Raw genomic sequence first — 27825 nt, forward strand, 5'->3', positions numbered from 1 at the left:
GCCATGGGGCCGGGTATAGCTAAGCGGCTACCTGGTGTTCAATGGAGCTCCTGAAGGTGGAGTCAGGTACCACTCCTTGGCAGTCCCGGGTACCGTAGCTGCCGATCCCAGGGGTCGGGTTCGCTGGACGGGAACACAGTAGCGGAATCACAGACAGGAAGTGATTCGGAGACTAACAGACAGTATGGACAACATGGACTTTGGAGATTGGGACGCGTTCAGACACACAGGTTTGGTATAAACTACACAGGACTACAGGGGAGTACAAGATAGGGAAATAACTATATTAGACTAAGAACAGGGGGACCTGGCAGCATACAGTTGCAGAACACACCAACTACCACTAAATAACTGTAGGAGAGAATGCCTTTTATACAAGATACATCCCAGCTATTGGATGGGGGCATCTTTGTAGGTGAGCAAACTGCCCCTTTAAGATCAGGGGAGGGTGGGTGCACAGGGGAAGAAGGTAGATGAGTTTGGGCTGTGAGTATGCTGGCGTTCCTCCATCCAAGGAAGAGGAAAACAATGCAGGGGCGCCGGCAATTTCTGTTATAACAGTATCTCACAATTTATCGATTGCAACCTACTGTATGTATAGGATCAGAACCAAGCACAGGAATACATCACCAGAACCACCATCAGTACAGGAATACATCACTAGAACCACCATCAGTACAGGAATACATCTCCAGAACCACCATCAGTACAGGAATACATCACCAGAACCTTCATCATTACAGGAATACCTCACCAGAACCACCATCAGTACAGGAATACATTGCCAGAACTACCAACATTGCAGGAATACCTCACCAGAACAACCATCAGTACAGGGATACCTCACCAGAACCATCATCATTACAGGAATACATCACCAGAACAATCATCAGTACAGGAATACCTCACCAGGACCACCATCATTACAGGAATAGCGCACTAGAACCATCATCATTACAGGAATACATCACCAGAAGCACCATCAATACGGGAATATGTCACTAGAATCACCAACTGTTCAGAATTACAGTGTCACAACCACCATACCATCAGTATATATATGTAAATATATATATACACTACCGTTCAAAAGTTTGGGGTCACCCAGACAATTTTGTGTTTTCCATGAAAACTCAAACTTTTATTTATCAAATGAGTTGCAAAATGATTAGAAAATATAGTCCAGACATTGACAAGGTTAGAAATAATGATTTTTATTAGAAAGAATAATTTTCTCCTTCAAGCTTTGCTTTCGTCAAAGAATGCTCTCTTTGCAGCAATTACAGCATTGCAGACCTTTGGCATTCTAGCTGTTAATTTGCTGAGGTAATCTTGAGAAATTTCCCCCCATGCTTCCTGAAGCCCCTCCACAAGTTGGATTGGCTTGATGGGCACTTTTTGAGTACCATACGGTCAAGCTGCTCCCACAACAGCTCAATGGGGTTGAGATCTGGTGACTGCGCTGGCCACTCCATTACAGATAGAATACCAGCTGCCTGCTTCTTCCCTAAATAGTTCATGCATAATTTGGAGGTGTGCTTTGAGTCATTGTCCTGTTGTAGGATGAAATTGGCTCCAATCAAGCGCTGTCCACAGGGTATGGCATGGCGTTGCAAAATGGAGTGATAGCCTTCCTTATTCAAAATCCCATTTAACTTGTACAAATCTCACACTTTACCAGCACCAAAGCAACCCCAGACCATCACATTACCTCCACCATGCTTGACAGATGGCGTCAGGCACTCTTCCAGCATCTTTTCAGTTGTTCTGCGTCTCACAAATGTTCTTTGATCTTGATTCTAGTGATGTGTCACTTGCTGGGCTGCAAGAAAATCCCTGTTTTCTTTCATGCATATCTAGCAGAGCTCAAAATGCTGAGCTGTGTCTAACCCCGCCCACATCACTGATTGGCTGCTTTCTGTGTACACTGTGCATACGCATCAAGCTGCCAATCAGTGCCGGGGGCGTGGTTGGACTAGGAGACACGAGACACCCAGTCCTGCAGTGATAATCTGCCTACAAAAACTGTTTACAAGCTGTGATACTTGCAAAAGGGGGTGCTATTATGTTTTAACCATTCAGGGTGCCCAAACTTTTGAATACAAAGGAAATGTGTCGTCTTTAACTTTAGGCCTTTTAGAGATCATTTCATCTTCAACTTGCTTAACTGTTCACAATAACAGCAATTTTGACCAGGGGTGCCAAAACTTTTACATGCTACTGTATATATAAATATAAATATATATATACATAGTTTGCATGGGTTTGCTCCCACACTCCAAAGACATACTGATAGGCAATTTATACTGTAAACCCAAATGGGGACAGCAAAGATAATGTCTGTAAAGCGCTGTGGAATATGATGGTGGTATATAAGGAAAACATAATAAAAATAAAAAAAATATATATTTTTTCCCTTTCATTAACCCTGTGAAATTTTATTTTCGTTCATCGATTTTAACGTCCTGATGGTCTCCAAATTTGTCAGTGAGCGATGTCACGTTGTGAGCGAAGGCTACTCAGGCATAACACTGCTGTGCTAATAATTGACAGATTGCAATACAGTTCCCAGGATACTCTAAACAAAAAAAAAAATCAATTTACCGTATGTTACTAATGTGCATTTACTTCTGCTTTCGTCAATCCCTGCCTCTGTATAAAGGCTTTTCAAGGCTCTTTTGAAACCATGAAATCAAACTTGCAACAGTTCAGGGGAATATTTGGTCGGTCGTATGACTACTATATGACTACAGCCCTAATGATGAAGACGTCCACATGACCGTTGTTACCAATATTTCCCCACAAAGAGACAACATTAGTTAAAAAGCAAATATATATATTACTTTACCTTAATCCAATAGATATATACAGAAATACAATACTTGGACAAAACTATTAGGACACCTCCATATTACACTTATGACATCCCGTTGTAAGTCCATAGACATTAATATAGAGTTGTTCCCCTCTTTACTGCTATAACGGCTCCCGTTCTTCTGGGAAGATTTTCTAGGGGTCTGTGGGAAGTTTTGCCCCTTCATTCAGAAGAGCATTTGTGAGGTCAGACCCTGATGTTGGGCAGAGGTTGGGGTCACAATCTCCATTCTAATTGTTGGTTGGGGTTGAGGTCCGAGCTCTTCCACACCAAACTCCCCCAACTGTCTGTATGGACTTAATACATTGGGGCACAGTCATGGGGAACAGAAAAGGGCCTTTCCCAAACTGTTCCCACAAAGTTGGAAGCTACAATTGTCCACAATACCTTGTGCTGAAGCAGTAATATTTTCCTTTCTTGGAACTAGGGGGCCAAAACCGACCCCTGAAAAATAGCCCCATAGAATCATCCTTCTCCACCAAACTGTACAGCGGGTACAATGCTGTCAGGGGGTAATGTTCTCCTGGCATTCACCAAACTGAGACTCCAGATAGAGAAGTGAGATCCGTCACTGCACAGAACACGTTTCCTTCAGAGTCCATTGGTGGCGGCTTTACACTACTCCATCAGACGCTCTGCATTGTGCTTGGTGATGTACGGCTGCATGCAGCTGCTTGGTTGTGAAGCTCCCGGCGGGGGCGCAGTGTTAGATCAGAGGAGGTCTGGACTCTGCAGTTATGGGGTCAGCAGAGCGGTGGTGACTTTTCTGCCCTCTGCTCCTCAGCACTCGGTGACCCCGCTCTGTAACATTACGGGGTCTCCTAATCATGGCTGATTTGCTGCGATTACTACATTTTTCCATTTTTTAATTATATCACTCACAGCTGATTGTGGAATATTAATAATATTTGTAAAGGCAGACGGCATAGCGAGGGACCGGATGTTATACTCCTCTGGCAATGGGGCTGAATGAAAAACTTGAATTTAATGATTATTACTTTTGTCCCTATAGAGTCACAATTCCCTACATACTGATATTTCAGGATTTTATGTTGACAGTCACTTTGTGTTCAAAGGATCCCGCTGATCAGTAGCAGATCACATGGTGTTACACTGCTGAAATCCCCGGTGATCAGTTGTGATCTGTGGCAGAATCTGGCACCAATGGTTTATTTTGCTTGCAGTGCCACCACATGGAGTCTGAGGCAGGACACAGTTCCTGTTGTATTTAAAGGGGCTTTACTATGAATGCTATGTACACAGGATGGGTGATAAGTGTCTGATTGCTGGGGATTACCCATTGATGACAAGAGTGGGTAGCCAGACCCCACTTCTCCTCGCAGTGCTGCAATTTAAAGTTCGTAGAGTTGCTAGAAGTATCCAAGTACTCTAACCAATTGTTTCTCTCCAAAGCTAAAGGGAATCTGTCACCAGATTTTTTTCTATATAATCTGAAAGCAGCATGATGTAGGGGCTGAGATCCTGATTCTAGTGATGTGTCACTTGCTGGGCTGCAAGAAAATCCCTGTTTTCTCTCATGCAGATCTAGCAGAGCTCAGAATGCTGAGCTGTGTATAACCCCGCCCACATCACTGATTGGCTGCTTTCTGTGTACACTGTGCATACACCTCAAGCTGCCAATCAGTGCTGGGGGCGTGGTTAGACTAGGAGACATGAGACACCCAGTCCTGCAGTGACAATCTCCTGCTGATAAAACACGTATTATATTGAAACAGCAACACACAGCCTAGTTAGTGACACATTGCTGGAATCAGGGTCTGTCCCCCTATATGATGCTGCTCTCAGATTACATAGCAAAAAAACTGCTGGCAGATTCCCTTTAATAGCACTCCTTGTGTTTCTTCTAAACCTGACAACCCATTTATGCACTGAAAATATGCAAGATAGAGAGGATACTCACTTTCTAAAAAACTTTCCTTTATTCCATAATAATAAAAATAAAAGAAAGCAGCATGGCAGGATAGGGATCTGGAGGTTAGAGGCGACGGCTGTTTCACCTTGATATAAGCTTCATCAGGCCTTTGGCTGTCATTTATATACTGATGGAGCAGCAGCCAATATGACAGCTGCGGTGCACCATGCCGATTGCATAGATCATCTACGCTATTCACTTAGCACGCTGCTCATTCATGTGAATTAGAACAGCTGAATATTCTGATTACTGACCTGGTCATCATGTAGGCCGCTGCTATATAAAGTTTTTACCCTCTTAAAATATTGCAATCATCATATTATATAGCACTGTGTACTTACAATTGCTCATTGTGTCTTTCTACCCAGTAATTCTTCTCTTTTCTCTGCGCTATGTAGAAACAGGAAATCTCTTTTTTCTGCAAAAATCATTCCCATCTTCACCTCCTGACCCAGCTGCTCCCTCCTCACCCTGCCAGGGACTTTTGCAGTGACTTATGACTCATACAGGGAAAATTGACCTCCTGTTTTTACCTGGAACTTAGAAGGATTCAGCTAGTCAGTTTTTAATCATGTGATATCATAGACCTAATGGAAAAGAGAAGAATTAGCTGGGTAGAAAGGCAAAATGAGCAACTGTAATAACACAGTGCTATATAATATGATGACTGCAATATAGTAAGAGGATACAAATTTTGATGGTAAGAGGAGGAGGAGTGCTTCTTTAAGATGGGAAGAACCTCAGAGTCCAGGTTTGGACTAATGATATAACATTTAGTCTAGCAATTACATATTTCATTGGCTAAGTTTTCCCAAAAGTAAACCTCTCCATTGGCAGCTTCAGGCTAGAGGTCATCACTGGGTCTCTTTGTCGCCTACGTATCGTAGAAGAGGTCCTGTCTGCCCTTTCTTTTTTTAGACTTTAGTGGACTCTCTCCAGTTCCCAGATACTCGGTCTGCTCCTGCCAAAGAATTTGGAGAACTCTGCCGAGACATTGACTTTATCTAGAAGTGCTGATCTCTTGGATATGGAGAACATAGAATGTAGCCAGCTTGGTTATCCCATCGTTATGTTAGCGAGGATGACACTATGGTCACGATACAACAACGGTTTTCTCCGGAATTATGTCGTAAAACTGTTTGAAACGTGACAAAAAAAATTGCGCAACTCATTGCTGCGTAAAACTGTTTGAAATGTGACAAAACTTTTTGCACAAGTCATTATTGCACCAAAGATGTGCTACTTTTGATGTCTTTACTCCCATACAAGCCAGCTCCGGCTCCTTTTTAAAAAGTGAAAGCGTTTTTTACTATTGTTTTTTTTGTTGGTTCTTATGCTTTTTTCTGCTATTTTTTCCCGCCTGAGTTTTTTTCATCATATCGTGGACTTTTTTTTTAAACTACATTAAACAATGAAGAACACGCTAGCATTGTTTGCGGAGTAAACGCTTAAAAGGTGGTAAAAAATCCCACCCGAACGTCTTTTTAGCCTTTTCATTAACTTTTATTGTAAATTCTGATTTGTCTTCCTGGTGGAAAATGCCTGAAGGATGGACGGGTCACTTCCTTTAAACTCTTGGCCTCTTTTTAAAGCCGAAACATATGAACATCAAGTCATTTTTACATATTATTGAATATGTTCATTTTTTTTAGTGCTTTTTATTGTTTTTTTTGTGTGGTATTTTAGGCCCCAAAAATTAGCAGAAAAAAGACGCAGTGTGAACATACCCTAACTATTGAAACTGGCTTTACTTCTTTCTGTGGTTTTGATTCATTTCAAGAAGGTAATGACTTACACGTTCCAATTTTTTATTGGATTCTTTTTTACTGGTTTTGTCTTTGCAAATTTCAGATAGGAGAACAAAGGCCACCCTGCCACCCACTGGTGGACAAAACACAGAAAAGGGCCTCTTTGCAAGAACAGGATAAGAGCCCTTTGCTGTCCATCATAATGCATAATTCCACCTACTTTGGGGGTTAAAATGGGCCCCCTTACCTCTTGGGCCCATTTTATGTTTGCCACATACACACCTGCATTAGTGTTGTATCCAAATTGTTGCACCATCTTTTTATGGTGTGTTTCATATCCACTTCGTTGATTGACATCCTACTCTCGAATGTAATGGTCTGGCAAGTTGAGGGTTTATGGTGACCTTTATTCTTTTGATTGCTCCTCCATTCAGAAAATGTTTCATTGTCCTGCAGGGAGTTTGCCAGTTGAGTCAAATAATAAGACTTTCTAGTTTCTTAATTTTACAAGTCCTTGTAAATGTTGAGTCTTTGCAAGATTTACATTGTCGTTGAGCGATAATAAAAGTCACAGGCGACTGTGACTTTCACTGCCACTTTAAGTCGCGTGCACTTTTTGAGTAGGAAGCATCCTTCTTCAGTCCCTTACTGTATCTACCACCAAATAGTCCTAACAACTGAACATTTTGGGACAGTTTTGATAGTGAAGGACAAGCTTTATGGAAATAGAGCACACATGAGAATTTGGTTATTTATATATTTACAGTTGGGTGTGAAAGTTGGTGAACCCTTTACATTTTCTAAACGCCTGCATAAAGTTGACCCAATATGTAAATAGATCATTATACAAGTAATATAAATTGATAACGGGAACCCAAAAACTCAATCAACACATAAATAATGTAAGCCCACTTTTTCAATAAAGGGGTATTCTCACTGTAGAATGCTATAGCACGTTACCCCTAAGATATACCATAACAATTTTATCGGTGAATCTCTTACCTTTGGGGCTTTTATCGATTCCAATACCAAAGGTAACAGATGTCCTTTCGGCATAGTCCCTGCAGAGCAGAAGACCAAGATAGTCATTGCGCAGGCAAAATTTGGAAAGGTTTTACTTGCACTGTGGCTCACTCATTCCATAAGGCTAGGGCTACTCGGTTACGCAACCAAAACTATTACTTCACAGCGCAAAACAAGTGAATGGAGTATCGTGACAAGCAAGTCACCAAAAATTGGACCAGGTTGGATTTTGTATGACTTGCTTGTGTAAGTCCTGTTACCCTATTCACTTGCGATGTGGTAGCAACTCCTAGCAGTCATTGGCTTCACGACCTGTGTCGTGGCCAAAATCACTTTGTAAAGCTAGCCTTAACCAGTGAGGGTCCCAGCAGCCTGACCCCATTGATAAGGAAACAATGATCTCCTCATATGGTACAGAAGAGTTTTTTGGGGCCTTTTATTCCCGTATTCCCTTTAGCTGCCCCCTTGACTGCTTGATTACGCCAATCAAATTCGAATACTAACAGTAGCATAGTACCTCACTTCACTATGAAATAATTTTAGACCAATTATGGAGAAGAAGCTTAAATATTTCCAATCCATGATGCTATCACCATGGCCTTCACAGTTGGAAATGGGCACCACTTGGAGACTAATGGCTTCCTCATTACCATCCACCCATATACACTATTACTGATCAGTGTTGGTCTAATAATAGACGATTGATGGTTCAATGGTGCCCTGCAGACCATTAGACCTCACCTTGAGTATTTAGTGATTTCCCTAGTATTGTCCACCTTAATTTAAGATTTAGAAATCAATTTTTTTTCAGCCTCAGAAGCACTGACTGTCCTTACAAAGGTTCTCCGTTCAAAAAACTTTTAACACCTATCTACCGAATCGTTGATAAATGTACAAAAAGAAAGGGGCGTGGTGGCGCTAATAGGTAGAACTTTGATCTGCTGAAAGGGAGACAACTACCACAGTCTAGTGGGTAGATAATAGATGAAAAATATATATATAGAATTATATATAAACCTGCGCTAGTCTCAAAGTTTGTAACGTATAAGTGCTTAATTCTAAATTCACCATACAATGCCAATACTCATCTATTTAGGAAAATCATTAAGAAACACTGGAGTTTCCTGAAAGGCGACAAGATTATCGGTGAAAAATTTACAGATAATCCGCGTTTTATATATAAGAAAGCCTGTAATTTGGGCAACTTGATTGCTCCAACAGTCCAGAACTCTGCCCCCCAAAAATGCGGCACCCTTTCCTATATGAAAGACATCTCTGGTTTTTACCCGTGTGGAAAGTGCAATGTATGTAAGAAAACATGTATGAAAAAACGAAAAAACATAAAAAGAGGAGATATCACACATACAATATCGGATTTTATTACATGCACAACTAATGGGATTATTTACTGTATTACCTGCCCCTGCAACAAAATGTACATAGGCAGAACAAAGCACCCCATGTACACTCGAATCAACCAACATCTACGTAACATTTCTAACAAATTTGATGAACACCCCTTATCAAAACACTTCGCTGAAAAACATGGGGTTTCTTTACTGGACATCCAGATTACAGGTATTCAAAAAGTACCTAAACAATGGCGAAAGGGCGACTATGTGAAGCAAATGTCGAGAGTGGAAAGTAAATGGATTTTTATTTTTGACACCCTTAAACCTAAGGGTTTAAATTCTGAAATAGAGCTATATGCCTTTAATGATGACTGATTACTAGTGTTGATCGAGCACTAAAATGCTCGGGTGCTCGAAGCTTGGGCCGAGCTCGCCGTGATACTCGGGTGCTCAACCCGAGCAACGAGCCCAATGTTAGTCTATGGGAGACCCGAGCATTTTTGTGGTGGCACCCCCGGCAGTCTTTTAAAAGCCTAACAAGTGCCCAAAACGATAGTGACAGTGCTCAAATGACATGGGGACAGCATGGGTATCGCCCCAGGAAGCATTTCTGACCCCAGGTCACTGCTGTCAACAACATGGTCAGAGGTATTAAGCCACTTTTACGGGCTCACAATAAAACGTTCAAAAACAAAACTGAAACTTTTTTCCTGTGAAATATGTTAAGGAATTTCTTTTCCAGGGTAAAGACTTGTGTATAAGGTAAAATAAATAACCAAAAACAAAAATACTCCTCCACACCTTGGGCTATGTTCACAAGTAGCATTTTTTATGCGCTTTTGCACTTTTGTATTGCTTTCAACTGTGACAAATGCATTCACCGGGAAATGTCATTTTAACATTTTACAACCTTATCTGGCCATGTGCTGTGTGACACATGCATAAAGTGCTGAAAAGACATGGGAACAGCATGGGGAAGACCCCTGGAAGCATCTCTGACACCCAGGTCACTGTCTAAAAGTGTGCCCATCATAAGTGATCCTTGCCGCATCAGAAGATGCAGACTTGCAACTATCCCCGTGCAAGTTCTAGTCCCAGGGCAGTGTTCAATTGTACCTCCCCCATTCCTAGCAATACAAGCGCAAGTATGCAGCCTACCACCCTCCCACCCCCAGGCTGCAATACTATACTGCTTGCTTGCTTGCACTTGAAATTGGGCCTTTTAGGCATGTGGAGGCGGAATTTGGCCACCACGTCATGGCTGCGTTGGCGGCCTGGAATCCATACTCAGTCCCCAGCTGCCCGGCGGCCGGGTGTCCATGCTCGGTCCCCAGCCGCCCCGCGGCCGGGTGTCCACACACGGTTCCCAGCCGCCTGGGTGCAGCCGGGTGTCCATAAACAGTCCCCAGCCGCCCCTATTTCTCCTTGGAACATCCCCCCACACACTTTTCTTAGCCCGGCCTGCTTTAGGGCAGCATTGGACGAGCCCATCAGAGAACCAGACTCCTCCGGTGGGCCTTGGCTTCTCCATCAGGGGAGTTGAGAGTGCCATTGTGAGGAGCATGATGATGATGACAGAAGTTAGCATCTGCTTTGTTTTCTTTTAATGCAAGTGTAAGTGTGCAGCCTGCCACCCACCCACCCCCAGACTGCAATGCCATACTGCTAGCTTGCACTTGAAATGGGGCCTTTCAGTTTGGAGGAGGCCGAAGCTGGCCACTACCTCATGGCTGCTTCGGCAGCGAGGTATCCATACTCAGTCCCCAGCCGCCCCTATTTGTCCTGGTGTGCCTTATACATAAGATTAAGCGCGTATACCAAAACATTACCTGTGCCCTCCCCAGTCCATTTAGTGGGAAGGAGAGCCTATTCCGCTGTAGTGTGTGCATGCCAAACCCCTGTTCATGGTACATGCGAAGATGCCTCCCACCCTGCACCTGTCGTTGCAGACTTGCAACTATCCCCGTTCAAGTCCTTGTCCCAGGGCAGTGTTCAATTGTACCTCTCCCATTCCTTGCAATGCAAGTGCAAGTATGCAGCCTGCCACCCACCCACCCCCAGGCTGCAATACCATACTGCTTGCTTGCACTTTAAATTGGGCCTTTTAGGCATGTGGAGGCGGAATCTGGCCACCACGCCATGGCTGCGTCGGCGGCCTGGTATCCATACTCAGTCCCCAGCCGCCCGGTGGCCGGATGTCCACGCTTGCTCCCCAGCCTCCAGGGGGCGGCCGGGTGTCCATACTCGGTCCCCAGCCACCCCTATTTGTCCCGGTAACCTTTCCCACACTTTTCTTAGCCTGGCCTGCTTTAGGGCAGCATTGGCCGAGCCCACCAGACAACCAGACTCCTCCGGTGGGCCCTGGCTTCTCCATCAGGGGAGTTGAGAGTGCCAAGGTGAGGAGCATGATGAGGATGATAGAAGTTAGCATCTGCTTTGTTTTGTTGGAATGCAAGCGCATGTATGTAGTAGCGGCTAGGCCTGAGGTGGTCAGCGTTTTGGCGCATATCCTACCTCCTCCGAGGATTGCTGGATGTTTTCCTGCTACTATCCAAGTTCTATGACTCCCGTTAAAACAAAGCTTCAGGTGATAAATGATGGATGAGGTAGTGGCAAAGGAGAAAGAGCAGGAGGAACAGGGACCATTCACATCAATATCAGGCCAGTCAACCACATATGTCTTGTAGGATATGTTTCTGTAACAAAAGGAGCGGTTCGGCTACACAGTTATAGGGCATACAGTGAGTGCAATGCCTACCAAAAATTTCGAGGCACTCCAATGCCCCTTGGAAATGACATGGAGGTCAGAGGGCCTTAACTAAACTTTTTTTTCCATTTATAGCAACTGGGTCTCCTGTGCACTGTTGGCCTAAGCAGTGAATGGAAGGCTTTCCAAAAATTATGAGGAACTGCAATGCCCCTTACAAGAGCCATGCAGTACAGCATATTACAAACATAAGTCCCATTATTGGGGAGTGGGTCTCCCATAGGATTTGCTTATGCCTTCCAAGCAAAAGCTTCCAAAAATTAGGACGGAGCAACTTGCAATGCCCCTTACAAGAACCATGCAGTACAGCATATTACAAACATAAGTCCCATTATTGGGGAGTGGGTCTCCCATAGGATTTGCTTATGCCTTCCAAGCAAAAGCTTCCAAAAATTAGGACGGAGCAACTTGCAATGCCCCTTACAAGAGCCGTGCAGTACAGCATATTACAAACATAAGTCCCATTATTGGGGAGTGGGTCTCCCATAGGATTTGCTTATGCCTTCAAAGCAAAAGCTTCCAAAAATTAGGACGGAGCAACTTGCAATGCCCCTTACAAGAGCCATACAGTACAGCATATTACAAACATAAGTCCCATTATTGGGGAGTGGGTCTCCCATAAGATTTGCTTATGCCTTCCAAGCAAAAGCTTCCCAAAATTAGGACGGAGCAACTTGCAATGCCCCTTACAAGAGCCATGCAGTACAGCATATTACAAACATAAGTCCCATTATTGGGGAGTGGGTCTCCCATAGTATTTGCTTATGCCTTCCAAGCAAAAGCTTCCAAAAATTAGGACGGAGCAACTTGCAATGCCCCTTACAAGAACCATGCAGTACAGCATATTACAAACATAAGTCCCATTATTGGGGAGTGGGTCTCCCATAGGATTTGCTTATGCCTTCCAAGCAACAGCTGACAAAAATAAGGACGGAGGAACTTGCAATGCTGGCACCCTGGTGGTATAGTGGTGGTGGAGGCTGAGGATAAGGAGAAGAACATAAAACAGCCGAAATGAGGAAGCGTATACCCATGTGTGGGTGTGAAGCGGTGCATGTGAATACACCTCCCGAAATAACACAGTGGATTTGACTTTATGTTACTCTGCTGTCATTTGGTGGTGATGAGAAGTCTGGCCCAATCCAGCCCTTGTTCATTTTGATAAGGGTCAGCTTGTCAGCATTGTCAGTTGACAGGCGAGTGCACTTATCAGTTATAATTCCCCCAGCGGCACTAAAAACACGCTCCGATAACACGCTAGCGGTAGGGCAGGCCAGGACCTCCAAGGCGTACAGAGCGAGTTCATTCCAAGTGTCCAGCTTGGATACCCAATAATTAAAAGGCACAGAGGAATCACGGAGGACGCTGGTACGGTCGGCAAGGTACTACCTCACCATCTTTTGAAACTTTCCACTCCTTGTGAGAGTACCCCGCACCTCAGGGCCTGTAAGCTGGGCGGGTGTCAGAAATCTGTCCCAGAACGTTGACAGTGTTCCCCTGCCTCTGCTGGATTGGAGTTGCATCTCTCTCGCCAGTACGCCTTGGTTGGGCAACGAACTGTGACCTCTGCCGCTAGCGTGTTCAGATGGGATTTTTTTAAGAGTTCTGCAGCAAGGGCCTTCTGGTACTGCCCCATTTTTGTAGACCTCTCCACCTCAGGAATAAGAGAGTGAAAGTTCTCCTTGTAGCGGGGGTCTAAAAGTGTCACCAACCAGTAATGACTGTCACCCAACATTTTGACAACGCGAGGGTCACGGTTAAGGCAGCGTAACATAAAGTCAGCCATGCGTGCCAGACTGGTATCGGGCAAGATTTCCGTGTCCTCACCAAGATGACGACTGACCATGCTCTCCTCCTCCTCCTTCCCCCTGTCCTCAGGCCACCCACGCTGAACCGACGGTATGACACTTGTACAGGTACTACCGTCTACAGCGCATGATAGCAGCTCCTGTTCTTCCTCCTCCTCCTCCTCCTCTCCCTCATTGTCCCCCAATCCACGTTGGGATGAGATGAGGCTGGGCTGTGTGTAATCGCCCACTATGGCTTCTTGATCCATCTCATCATACTCTGGCTGCAATGCCTCCTCTTTAATTCTCTGCAGAGAGCGTTGCAAAAGACAGACAAGTGGGATGCTGACACTAATGATGGCGTCATCGCCACTCACCATCTTGGTGGCCTCCTCAAAGTTTGTCAGGATGGTACATATGTCAGACATCCAGGTCCACTCCTGAGGTCTTATGTGTGGAGTCTGACCTGAATATCGACGGCCTTGTTGCATCTGGTACTCCACAACTGCTCTCTTCTGCTCACAAATCCTTTGCAACATGTGGAGGGTAGAGTTCCAAAGTGTGGGGACATCACACACCAGTCGGTGTGCCAGAAGCTGCAAATGCTGCTGCAACACAGCAAGGGAGGCGGAAGCTGTAGCCGACTTGCGAAAATGAGCTGACAGGCGGCGTACTTTCATGAGCAGATCTGGCAACTCGGGGTATGATTTAAGAAACCGCTGAACCACGAGGTTAAGTACATGAGCCAGGCATGGTACGTGTGTGATCTCACCTTGCCTCAGAGCCGCCACCAGGTTACGGCCATTGTCACACACGACCATGCCGGGATGTAGGTTCAGCGGTCTCAGCCACAGATCTGCCTGCTCTTTCACAGCTGTCCACAACTCACAAGCAGTGTGAGGTTTATCACCTAAGCTTATGAGTTTCAGCACAGCCTGTTGCCGCTTGCGCGGAGGCAGTACTGCAGTGCTTCCAGCTTGTAACTGATGTGGTGATATCTGAGATGGAGGCTGAACATGAGGAGGAGGAGGAGGAGGATGCGCAGGAGCTATACACTGTGGGGGCAACTATGACTGACATAGGGCCTGCAATCCTCAGTGTGGGGAGGACGTGTTCCGTCCCAAGGTCCGACTGGGTCCCAGCTTCCACTATGTTTACCCAGTGTGGCGCCAGAGAGATGTACCGTCCCTGGCCACAAGCACTTGTCCACGTGTCCGTTGTCAGGTGGACTCTCCCAGTAACTGCGTTGTTGAGGGCACGGCAGATGCTTTGGGACACGTGCTTGTGTAGTGCGGGGATGGCACACCGGGCAAAATAGTGTCGGCTGGGGACCGAGTACTGAGGGACGGCCACCGCCGTAAGATTGCGGAAGGATTCCGTCTCCACCAGCCTAAAAGGCAGCATTTCCAAAGCAAACAGTCATGAAATGTGCGAATTTAGGACTGTGGCCTGTGGGGCGTTAGCTGCAAATTTCCGCTTTCGTTCAAAGGTCTGGGATATGGACTGGATTGAACGCTGCGGTGGGACGTGGACGTGGACATTGATGCTGTTTCTTGAGAAACTGCCATAACAAGTGAAGACTGAGAGGAGGGGGCATCTTTACATGCAGTATGGACAGGGGATTGCCTTGCACACACAACAGGGGGTTCTATTGCACGCATAACAGTGGAAGAAGCAGTGGTGACACCCGCTGACACTGGTCGTGGACCCTGGGTTTCGCCCCACAAAGTCGGGTGCTTTGCTGCCATGTGCCTGATCATGCTGATGCTGGCATGGCAGGTGGAACATATGGCCTTTTTGGGGTTATCAGCAGAGTCTTTAAAAAAATTCCAGACTCTGGAAGACCTACCGCTTGTACTGGCAACGTCCCTCGTGTTGGTGTTACGGGGAACGGTTGCCCGCCTTCTGTCTGCGGCCACCACACTGCTTCTTCTTGCCTGTTGGGGTACTCTGCCTCCCTCCCTCTGTGTGCTGCTGGCCTCACTCTGCATGTCCTCCTGCCACGTTGGGTCAGTTACTAGATCATCCACCACCTCCTCCTCTTCCACTTGCGCACCACGATGCTCCTCCTCACTTTCTGGCAATTGTGTCTCGTCATCGTCCACCTCTTGTGACAAATTTCCAGCGTCGACTTCCTGTGGCCGTGGCTGTTCAAATATTTGGGCATCGCTACATGGGATCTCCTCTTCCACCACTTCAAGCGTATCTGGCGAGGGGCACAAATATGGAAATGGACCAGTGAACAGCTCTTCAGAGTGTCCAAGTGTGGGATCAATTGCTGTCTGACGACACTCGGCATGGTGGGAGGAAGGAGCATCAGAGTGAGGAGGAGTATGCGGTCGAGACTCACGGCTACTAAGAGTTGACCGTGTGGAAGACAGACCGGAGGTGGTGGTGCTCAGGTAACTGGAAGTATTATCTGCTATCCAATTAATAACCTGTTCACACTGATCAGTTCTCAATACTGGTGTTGTTCTGTGCTTCCCTAGTAATTCGGTCAAGAAGTGGGAGCGAGAAGATGTGGCTGTTGGTTGTGGCACATTTTCACCTTGGCCACGGCCCCGTCCTCTGCACGAACCATCACCAGAACGTCCACTTCCACGTCCCTTGCCACGCGCCTTGCCCATTGTAAAGGAAGTAAAATAGCTTACACTTGCGCTATCAATGGAAAAAGGGTAATAAAAAGTAGATTAGAACCGTGGAAGAGGAAAACCACAGTTCTATTACTCTGGCCTACACCCAACTCTTTTAAACAATCTGAACAATCAGGGAGAAACTATTACTGTTTTTCTTTACGTAAAAAATACCAAAACCTGAATAATAGAGATTTTTTACCGTGGGATGGCAAAACCACAGTTATTGTTTACTGGGGTATACCAGACTTTTTTAAATAGATATAATTGCGGTGGAACAGTGAGCGACACACTCAAACTGTGTTTTTTTAGATACCAAAGGCCCAAAACTGGATAGTACAGAGACTTGACCCGTGGAACTGCAAAACCACACTGGGATTTGTTGGGCCTACACCAGACTATTTTCAACAGATATATTTTTGTGTCACAACAGTCAGGAGACACTTCTGTTTTTCTTTACGGAAAATATACCATAACCTGAATAATAGAGATTTTTTACCGTGGGATGGCAAAACCACAGTTATTGTTTACTGGGGTATACTAGACTTTTTTAAATAGATATAATTGCGGTTGAACAGTGAGCGACACACTCAAACTGTGTTTTTTTAGATACCAAAGGCCCAAAACTGGATAGTACACAGATTTGACCCGTGGAACTGCAAAACCACACTGGGATTTGTCGGGCCTACACCAGACTATTTTCAACAGATATATTTTTGTGTCACAACAGTCAGGAGACACTACTGTTTTTCTTTACGTAAAAAATACCAAAACCTGAATAATAGAGATTTTTTACCGTGGGATGGCAAAACCACAGTTATTGTTTACTGGGGTATACCAGACTTTTTTAAATAGATATAATTGCGGCTGAACAGTGAGCGACACACTCAAACTGTTTTTTTTTAGATACAAATGGCCCAAAAGTGGATAATACAGAGGTTTGAACCGTGGAAGTGCAAAACAACACTTCTGTTTCTCTAGCCTACACCTGACTATTTTCAACAGATATATTTGTGTCTGAAAAATCAGAGACACGCTTTTTTTTTGGGGGGGGACACCAAAAGGTTAATAAGACGGGTATTTGTACAGTGTGAAGGAGGAAAAAAAAAAGAGGATTTAGATGAAAAAAAAAGGATTTTTCCTGTCCCCTGAGACCTGGAGCTAAGTCCAGCAATTTCAGCAACAGGAGCAGCACACAGGACTGTAATGCAGCGTTTGCAGGTATAACCACTGCGTCTCCTATACAGCCTGCCTGCCTGATATCTGGGATGGATATTAGTCCTGAGAAGGACTGTTTGTTTGATCTGGCAGCCTTTACAGACCCTACACTAACTATTTCGCAGTTTATATCTCTCCCTAAATCAGCAGCGCTGTCCCTACACTGTCTGATCCGGAGCGACTGTGTCCAAGATGGCGGCGCCCAGTTTTAAATACTAGAGGTGGCGCTGTGCGGCCAGCCAATCACTGTAATGCCCACAACCAACATGGCTGCGGCATTACAGTGACTGGCTGGCAATCCCTGCATGTTCATTGGCTCTGTAAAGAGCGCCAAACATGCAGGGCGGAGACCCGAGCTCCCGCCCGAGTAACCCGGAAATGCTCGGTGGTCGCCGAACATCCCGAGTAGCGTGATGCTCGGGCGAGTACCGAGCAGTGTCGAGCATGTTCGCTCAACACTACTGATTACCCCTGATTGAACACCTGTCAACGCAAGGAAAAAACATATAAAAAGGACCCTATACAGCCTTGGAACCCACTCTGTGGAAGGAATCCGTAGAATTCCGAAACACGCCAGTTCCTGACCTTCCTAGGCTCCCGTACTGGTACCAGACACGTGACGTCACGCAGGTCCTGAATATCCGCCGTGTGTACAGCGCAGGTCCTTGCGCACCACAGAACACAGGCACTTGGAGAAGCGGCACAGAGCAGCGGTTTCCCGCCGGGACTCTGCTCCTCCCCTCTCCCCACCAAAGACTTACCTCTGCCACAGGAGTAATCTCTCCTCTCTCCAGACCACGACAATCTGCAGACCTCGACCGCCAAACAGTGAGTTGCCTGACCACCACATTGGTGAAGTGTATATCCTGGACAAAGCGCAGCTGCGCTTTTGCATGCACCAATGACCTTTTTCACCCGGCATACATTCTACCTGCCCAGAGATTAATTGTTTTAAACCTTGGGCGAACCCCTATACCATTATCTATAGGATTAACCCCGTAGTGCCCTCCAGGCACATACTAACATTGATTTCCTCATTATTTGTTTTGGGCGAACCCAGATACTATTATCTGTAGGATTAACCCCTGAATACCCTTCAGGCACATACTAACATTTATCATTTGTTCTTCCCAAGGAGCTCTATTTCACAATGGTTGATTACCGTAAACCACAACAAGTACCGTCACTCACAAAAGGTACCATCCATACAATAGGTATTACCGATATTCAGCTCACAAAATCCTAGCCTGAATGGACACCTCCCCAGGTAACTACTTTGGTATACCTCAAGCGTCATATATTTGCCAGCTAATACAATACAGGTACTGTGACCCTAAAACCTATTTTTTCCCCCCTCCTCATTTTTTATTTTTCCCCCAATAAGTACTGTATAATACTCTCTACAGATTATCTTCAGTTAATTACTTCTATCCAACTGGTACGTGCCCCTTACCAGGCACGCTCTCTTCTTTTGTATCTCCCTGTACCCTGAAGAGGACCACAACCACAGAGGTACATCACCCATCCTCCAAGTCTGGTATATTTCTATTTCTTCGCTTAACTAGAGACCCTAAAAGCTAATCCAACTATCCACAGCTCCAAGGGAATTCCAACACTAAACTGGACCAAAAACCATCCTTCCACCACCAATTCAGGTAAATATACTCTCCATCAATTCGGGAATTAAGAACCTAAATCTTAAACATCTACCTTTATTTTTAGAACAGAATTATCCCTCAAGCTGAACCTCTACTGACCTATTGTGGCACCCCAGGGGTCTGGTTTCCACAGTAACAGCAATGTTATGTCTGAGAGCAGGTGGGAGGTCTCTTGGTCAGGAATCCTATGCATGCCACACCTCCTGCCCAGTCCTGGGAGGGGAAGGACTTCCCCTATATAAACCTGGGGCTGAGGCAGGGTTAGTGAGAAGAGTAGAGAGAAGAAGAGAAGCAGTAATAGGAAAGAAAGATCAGGAGCTCTGTGGGAGTCGTGCTAAGAGGAGGTCAGGGCTGGAAGCTGTAGAGCTCGCCCTGATTGAAGATTTCTTACCGGACCCGGAGTCCGAGGCTGTGGGGACTAACTCCTACCCAGCAGCAGAAACCGACCGGCAGGGGATTTCAGGTTCTCTGGCCCAGAAACCCGAAGGCTCGGTCACAAGAGTGGGACCAGCACCGCCGTCGTGGAGTGGAAGCTACTAGAAGGCCCCGAGTCACCGGCCATACGGGTGAGCACCACACGGTACACTCAGGGACGTGGGCTACCTTTACCCGCCTCTAGCAAGGTAGCCAGAAGAGTACAATTAGTTGGGGAGGCCTACAACTCCGCCTGGCCAAGGGGGATCCCATCAGCTCAAGGACTGACCAGGCCCCGACCGCTAGCCAGTACTCCGGGAGGGTCTATCTTTGTCACCAGTAAAGACCCTGAACTACACCGCATCGTCTCTGAGTGATTCCTGCTACCCCCATCATCCACGTCGGCTGCCCTGAAGCCATACCCCTCCCGTTGGGGGTTATACCATCCACGCTGCACCATCCTTCCACCGGCCTCAGCGGTCTGCCCTGCAGCGGCAGCTCCATAGCTGCATTCAACGGGTGGCGTAGTCGTCCTACATCTACTGCTAATATACCGCCACTTAGTCTGACTCCCTGGGCACGGACCGGGTCACCGCCACGAGACTACTACCCCTATCAGATCCGGCTCCGGGTAGTCCCTGCGTGCGCAACGCTACATCACATAGGCCCAGGGCGCGTCAACTTTTGGCGTAGTCGGCAGGATATCGTGCCCGCAACCACCGGGTACTGCGTGCCTGAAAAAGACTGTTCAAACTTACCAGTGGTGAAGATTCCCGCCATCCGGCGCCATCTTCAGCCTTCTTCCCGCCATCCGTGAAGATTCCCGCCATCCGGCGCCATCTTTTGCCTTCTTCCCGCCATCCGTGGAGTTTTCCCGCCGTTGGACGCCATCTTGAAGACGCCGCGCGGGAAGAAGAGGGGCGTGGACTCCGAAAGCGCGCGAGAACTGAAGCTCCGCCTCACGTCCAGACGTCGCGTAAGGTCCTGGAAGGAGCCCAGCAGACGCTGACGTCACAGGAGCGCGACGGAAGGTCCTCAACCCTGATGATCCACTGCGGAGCCGCGGCCTACGGAAGAGGATCATCGCAAGGTAGGCCACGGTCCACTAGGGGGGAGGAAGATGTCGGATACGGAGGAGAGCTTCACTGCCTCAACCCCCGCCAGCGCCACCGCTGCTGCAGTCATGCCTTTCACCATGCCCTATATCCCGGGAGCGGCCTGGCTACCCCAGTACTCAGGGGAGTCACATACTCTGCATGACTTTAGAGAAAAGCTGGATAGCCTCTTCCAGGTGTACCCCCTCACAGAAGAGCAAAAAGTGAGCATCCTGGTGGCCCAATTAACTGGGGCAGCCCAAAGGGAGGTAAAGTCCTGGCCACCTGGGAGGAGGACTGTCGCAGGGATACTAACCCGGCTGAAGGACACCTTTGATACCCGCACCTCAGCCGAGATCAAGCTTAGATTCTACGGGTGCAAGCAGCGAGCACAAGAGAGTATAAGGGACTATGCACTAAACCTACAAGAGGCCCTGAGAGCCATTAAGCAGACTGACCCTGACGGCGTGGGAGACGAGGACCGGCTGTTGACTGAACAATTTATAGAGGGTTTATATTGCAATGCCCACCGAACCCAGTTGCGGGCAATGGCCTTACAGGACCCTCATCTGGGATTTGCACAGTTCAAGGACAGAGCCATCCGGGTGCTCCGAGAACCGGCACCAGGTGGCGTTGTGACCCACAGACGCCCCACTACCACTTACCACCAGGAGGCGGCGCCCTTGTCGGCAGGGCCTGTGGGAGCTGATGCGCGGGCTTTGAACAATGACCCGGCTCCCGACCTGCACCATCAGGTCCAAGAGCTAGCTAAAAGCGTTGCTGCGCTAACCCGAACTGTGCAGTCTTTACAGGTTTCTACTCCAGGGAAGATCCAGCTGGCATCCGGACCGGAGGACATCCCGTGGTGCCGACCAAGGAGGACCCCACCGGCCAGAGGAACAAGAAGACCCTCGACCCGTAGAGGAAAGGGAAGATGTGGTTAGTACTGTGCTCGGAGACTTCCCTCGGTCCTGGACTCAAGTCAATGGTGCAGTTGTGGTACCCGTCCTCACGTTCCTCCAACCAGCATCCCAAGTACTTACGGAGCAACCGGTAGAGCTGGAAGAACAGCCGGTCCAGGAGGCAGAAGACTCCACACAAGCAGATCAGGAGGATCAACCCTCTGCTTATAGTGAGCCTGCCATACCCCTAGTGAGCCAAAGAGCCCGTAGACAGCTGCCCAGTTTATCCTTGACAGCTCCTACACCCTGTAGTTCAGGGCCAGACAGTCAGCTCCGTAGGTCCACTAGGGCCACTAGAGGCCAGTTACCCGCACGTTGGAGGATTTGAAGTGTTTAAATTGTTTTATTTGTGGTCACCTGTCTGTTACTTGTAAATAATTATGTGTTTCTAGTTATTTTTAGGAGTCCTTGGTGGATTACCGGGAATCCTTGTACAATTGGTTGGAGCGTAACTTAGGAATGGACTAAAGACTGTTAAGGACTCGGGGCAGGACAGACCCCTACCTGGTTACGTCTCCCTGTTTTGGTGAAATGGACACCTTGCTTTTCTTCAAAAACTGCACTCGGTTGCGGACACGCCGTGACCATTCTAATATGTTTTTTTTTTTTATTATTGTACCGTTTCTGTTTGTATTGGTTATGTTTTTCTAAAAATATGTTTAGTCCCGGAGTACTAAATTTCACTAGGGGGGAATGTGGCACCCCAGGGGTCTGGTTTCCACAGTAACAGCAATGTTATGTCTGAGAGCAGGTGGGAGGTCTCTTGGTCAGGAATCCTATGCATGCCACACCTCCTGCCCAGTCCTGGGAGGGGAAGGACTTCCCCTATATAAACCTGGGGCTGAGGCAGGGTTAGTGAGAAGAGTAGAGAGAAGAAGAGAAGCAGTAATAGGAAAGAAAGATCAGGAGCTCTGTGGGAGTCGTGCTAAGAGGAGGTCAGGGCTGGAAGCTGTAGAGCTCGCCCTGATTGAAGATTTCTTACCGGACCCGGAGTCCGAGGCTGTGGGGACTAACTCCTACCCAGCAGCAGAAACCGACCGGCAGGGGATTTCAGGTTCTCTGGCCCAGAAACCCGAAGGCTCGGTCACAAGAGTGGGACCAGCACCGCCGTCGTGGAGCGGAAGCTACTAGAAGGCCCCGAGTCACCGGCCATACGGGTGAGCACCACACGGTACACTCAGGGACGTGGGCTACGGGTCACCGCCACGAGACTACTACCCCTATCAGATCCGGCTCCGGGTAGTCCCTGCATGCGCAACGCTACATCACATAGGCCCAGGGCGCGTCACTATCATATCCCTCCAACCCCAATTTGCAGGTAAATATCCTTTTCTATTCCACCTGATTACTCTTATTTATTATTCTCCGTTCGTCCAATAGGATATTATTTCCATGTGGAACCTACCACTACAATACTAAGAAGCACAACGCACTTTACTTAGGATTAATGATGAGCGTCATCAGGTCTATATCAGACCGGTCGCCCCCATGCACGTCACAGTCACTCCGGATCAGACAGTGTAGGGAGAGCTGCTGCTGTGTCAGGGAGAGATCTGCTTGTGTATTAGGTAGTTTAGGGAGAATAACCGTACATTAAACATATCCATCTCAACAAACAGTCCTTCTGAGGACTAATTAATCTGCAGAGATATCAGTGAGACAGTGTATATAGCAGACAGCAGTGCATATAGCACAAGAGGCTCCATTCCAGTTTTGTCTGCTGCTGCTGTTAGATATTTCTAGACATAGGCCCAGGTCTCAGGGGCCAGGAATAATTTTTTTTTGGATCTTAATCCTCATTATTTGCTTAAAAAGCAATCCAGAGAACACCGTTTTTTTGCGCCATTTGCTTGTTGGCACTGCAGAATACAGCCAGGTCCTTTCATATTACAGCGCTAAAAATTCAGCTATTTAAAACTGTGGTTTGTCCGTCACACGGATCACATATAATTGCGCTGAAAATATTGCCATTTCTGGCCTCCTTTAAAAATTTGTTTCAGTGTGTCAGTGAAGCTATTGACACCAGTTTGCTATTCAAAACAGTTACCTACAGGCCAGCTATTTAAAACTGTGGTTTGTCCGTCACACGTATCTCATATAAGTTCTCTCCAAATTCAGCCATTTGTAGTGAGCGTGGAAGATATTGTCCTCCATTTAAAATGGGCAAGGCACGTGGCAAGGGATGGGGAGCTGGACATGATGGTGATGGTGCATGCAGAGGCCGAGGCCGTGGCCGTGGGCAAGCGAAAATTGTGCCACAACAAACATCCACATCTTCTCGCTCAACCTTCCTGTCCCAATTAATAGGAGACCGCAGAAGACCACTATTGAACACAGAGCAGTGTGAAAAGGTTATTGGTTGGTTAGCAGATAATGCTTCCAGTCACTTAGCCCCAGTCACTCACAGTTTACTAATTCTCCTACCCATGAAGACGGGAATACTCTGGACCTGTTTTTTTCCAGTCTCTGCTTGCTGGATGACTTTACCAACTCCCCTCTCCCGCTCTCGGACCACAACCTTCTTTCCTTCTCTGTTAAGAATTGTCTCCTCACCCGGGACACCCCCACTTACCACACTTATAGGAATACACGTACCATTAATACCCAGCAGCTTATGGACAATCTCCACACAGCTTTAGCCCCCATCTCCTCCTTCTCCTGTCCAGACTTAGCATTGTCACACTACAATAATACACTGAAGAGTGCCCTAGATGAAGCAGCTCCTTCTACTCGCAGAAAGATCCGACACAGACAACGGCAGCCCTGGCACACGATGCAAACACGTTTCCTTCAACGTTGCTCAAGGTGTGCTGAGCGTCAGTGGAGAAAATCTCTTTTAGCAGAGAACTTCATCCACTGTAAATTCATGCTCAAAACCTATAACTCTGCCCTCCATCTGGCCAAACAATCCTACTTCACCACCCTCATCACTTCAATGTCCAACAATCCAAAACGACTTTTCGAAACCTTAAACTCCCTCCTGAAACCTAAAGCACAGACCCCCAACACCAACCTCAGCGGGGAGGATCTGGCCACTTATTTCTTTGAAAAAATCAACCACATCCATCAGGACATCTCAGCCCAATCTCCTCAGTGCCTGGATCCCCTTCCCTGCCGCACTTCAAGCTCACTAGCCATCTTTGAGCCTGTCACAGAAGAAGAAGTTACCCAGCTCCTCGCTTCTTCTCGGCCTACAACCTGCAACAGTGACCCCATTCCTTCACATCTCCTGCAGTCCCTCTCACAGGTGGTCACCACTCACCTGACTAAAATATTTAACCTCTCTCTTTCTTCGGGTATCTTTCCCTCCTCATTTAAACACGCCATCATAACCCCTTTACTTAAAAAGCCATCCCTGGACCAGAACTGCACTGCTAACTACAGACCTGTCTCTAATCTTCCTTTCATCTCTAAACTCCTGGAACGCTTGGTCCACTCCCGTCTAATCCGCTATCTCTCAGATAACTCTCCCCTCGACCCTCTATAATCTGGTTTCCGCTCCTTACACTCCACTGAAACTGCCCTCACTAAAGTCTCTAATGATCTACTAACAGCCAAATCCAAAGGTCACTGCTCCCTGTTGATTCTCATGGATCTCTCTGCAGCATTTGACACTGTGGATCACCAGCTCCTCCTCACTATGCTCTGCTCTATAGGCCTCAAGGAAACCATTCTCTCCTGGTTCTCCTCCTACCTCTCTGACCTCTCCTTCACTGTATCTTTTGCCGGCTCCTCTTCCCCTCCTCATCCCCTTACTATCGGGGTTCCGCAGGGCTCAGTCATAGGCCCCCTCCTCTTCTCTCTATACACTGCCCCTATTGGACAAACAATCAGCAGATTTTGGTTCCAGTATCATCTCTATGCTGACGACACCCAAGTATACACTTCTTCCCCTGACATCACCCCTACCCTAATACAAAATACCAAGGATTGTTTGTCTGCTGTGTCTAGCATCATGTCATCCCTCTATCTTAAACTGAATCTCTCCAAAACTGAACTTCTTGTGTTTCCCCCCTCTACTAACCTAACTCTACCTAACATCGAAATTACCTTGGAAGGTTCAACCATAACTCCCAAGCAGCACGCCCGCTGCCTTGGGGTCATATTCGACACTAACCTTTCCTTTACTCCCTATATCCGATCACTCACTCGCTGTTGTCACCTGCATCTTAAAAACATCTCCACAATCCGATCTTTTCTCACTTTGGAAACTGCTAAAACTCTTACTGTCGCTCTTATTCACTCTCGTCTGGACTACTGCAACTCTCTCCTGATCGGTCTCCCTCTTACCAAAATTTCCCCTCTCCAATCTGTCCTGAATGCGGCAGCCAGGGTCGTATTTCTGTCCAGCCGCTTCACCGATGCCTCCACCTTGTGCCAGACATTGCACTGGTTACCCATTCGATACAGGGTCCAATATAAACTCATTGCTCTCACCCACAAAGCTCTCCATAGTTCTGCGCCACCTTATATCTGCTCTCTCATCTCAGTCTATCGTCCTACACGTGCCCTCCGTTCCACAAATGACCTAAGACTAACATCCCCCATAATCCGAACCTCGCACCTCCGTCTCCAAGACTTCTCTCGTGCTGCGCCAGTTCTCTGGAATGCTCTACCCCAGATGATCCGATTGACGCCTAGCCCCGATGTCTTCAAGCACGCTTTAAAAACCCATCTCTTTAAACAAGCCTACCATCTCAAATACCCAGTAAACTAACTTTCCCCTGTTCCCTCCTAAATACTATTCAGAATCTGCCCCCTACTGTTCATCTGTTTCTACACTCTCCATGCACACGATAACTGCACTCGGTAATTGAGTATTGCACTTGAACATACAGGCCGATGACCGGATCATACAGCTTTATATGATAATCCCGACTTATTATAATTGCCTGACCTGAAATAACAAGCACTTTCCACCTATTGTGTCCCCCCATTTCCTTGTAGAATGTAAGCTTGCGAGCAGGGACCTCACTCCTGATGTAACTGTTAAACTGTCTCACCTTGTATTGAATTTATTGTTTGTACATGTCCCCGCTTAATTGTAAAGTGCTGCGGAATATGTTGGCGCTATATAAATAAAAATTATTATTATTATTATTAGCCACCACCACCACCCTGTCTTCCACACGGTCAAGTCTCAGTAGCCATGAGTCTGGACCGCATATTCCTCACCCTGATCCTCCTTCCTCCCACCATGCCGAGTGCCCAGAGACAACTGATTCCACACTTGGACACTCCGAAGAGCTATTCACTTTTCCATTTATAGATTCGGGCCTCTCGCCCTGTCCACTTGAAGCGGGGCAAGAGGAGATCGCATGTAGCGATGCCCAAATATTTGAGCAGCCACAGTCACACGAAGGCAACTGTGGGAAAGTGTCACAAGAGGTGGACAATGATGAGACACAATTGCCAGAAAGTCAGGAGGAGGACCAGGTTGCGGAAGTGGAAGACGAGGTGGTGGATGACATAGTAAATGACGCAACCTGGCAGAAGGACATGCAGAGTGAGGACAGCAGCACACAGGGGGAGGGAGGCAGAGCACCCCAACAGGCAGGAAGAAGCAGTGTGGTGGTTGCAGATAGAAGGCAGGCAACTGTTACCAGCAACACCAACACGAAGGAAGTTGCCAGTACAACTGTTAGGTCCTCCCGAGTCTTGTTGTTTTTTAAAGACTCTGCCGATAACCCCAAAAAGGCCATTTTCACCACCTCCCAGGCCAGCATCAGCAGGGGTGGCAAAACTACCAGCCTGACCACCACCAGCATGATCAGGCACATGGTAGCAAAGCATCCGACTTTGTGGGCCGAACCCCAGGGTCCAGGAACAGTGTCTGCGGGTGGCACCACTGCTTCTTCCCCTGTTGTGCATGCAAGCCAATCCCTTGTCCATGGTGCATGCGAAGATGCCTCCTGCCCTGCACCTGTCATTGCACACTCTCAAGTAGCAGCAACAGGAAACACGTCCACGTCCTTGTCCCAGCGCAGCTTTCAGCTGTCCAGAGCCCCACAGGCCACACTACTAAATTCGCAAATTTCGCGACTGTCGCGAATGTTGCCTTTTAGGCTCTTGGAGACGAAAGCATTCCGCAACCTGATGACAGCAGCCGTCCCTCGGTACTCGGTCCCCAGCCGCCACTATTTCTCCCGGTGTGCCGTCCCCGCATTACACAAGCACGTGTCCCAAAACATTAGCCGTGCCCTCAACAATGCCATTACCGGGAAAGTCCACCTAACCACGGATACGTGGACAAGTGCTTGTGGGCAGGGACGGTACATCTCACTGACGGCACACTGGGTTAACAGAGTGGAAGCTGGGACCCAGTCGGACCTTGGGATGGAACACGTCCTCCCGACGCCAA

The 27825-nt window shown here is 47.2% G+C and overlaps 1 long non-coding RNA gene across 1 annotated transcript in view; it reads right to left on the reverse strand.

The window, feature by feature from the left end:
* Positions 1–6841: 6841 nt before the first annotated feature.
* Positions 6842–27825, reverse strand: part of LOC141173148 (uncharacterized) — a 186264-nt gene continuing 165280 nt past the window's right edge. The window contains exons 2-3 of the long non-coding RNA XR_012252595.1: positions 7559–7617; positions 6842–7006 (exon numbers count right to left, since the gene is read on the reverse strand). This is a non-coding gene — a long non-coding RNA (uncharacterized lncRNA). The remainder of the gene's footprint in view (positions 7007–7558; positions 7618–27825) is intronic.

Source organism: Phyllobates terribilis, unplaced genomic scaffold, assembly GCF_046119375.1.
Source record: "Phyllobates terribilis strain yellow unplaced genomic scaffold, ASM4611937v1 Scaffold_12__6_contigs__length_324123572, whole genome shotgun sequence".
Classification (NCBI taxonomy): Eukaryota; Metazoa; Chordata; class Amphibia; order Anura; family Dendrobatidae; genus Phyllobates; species Phyllobates terribilis.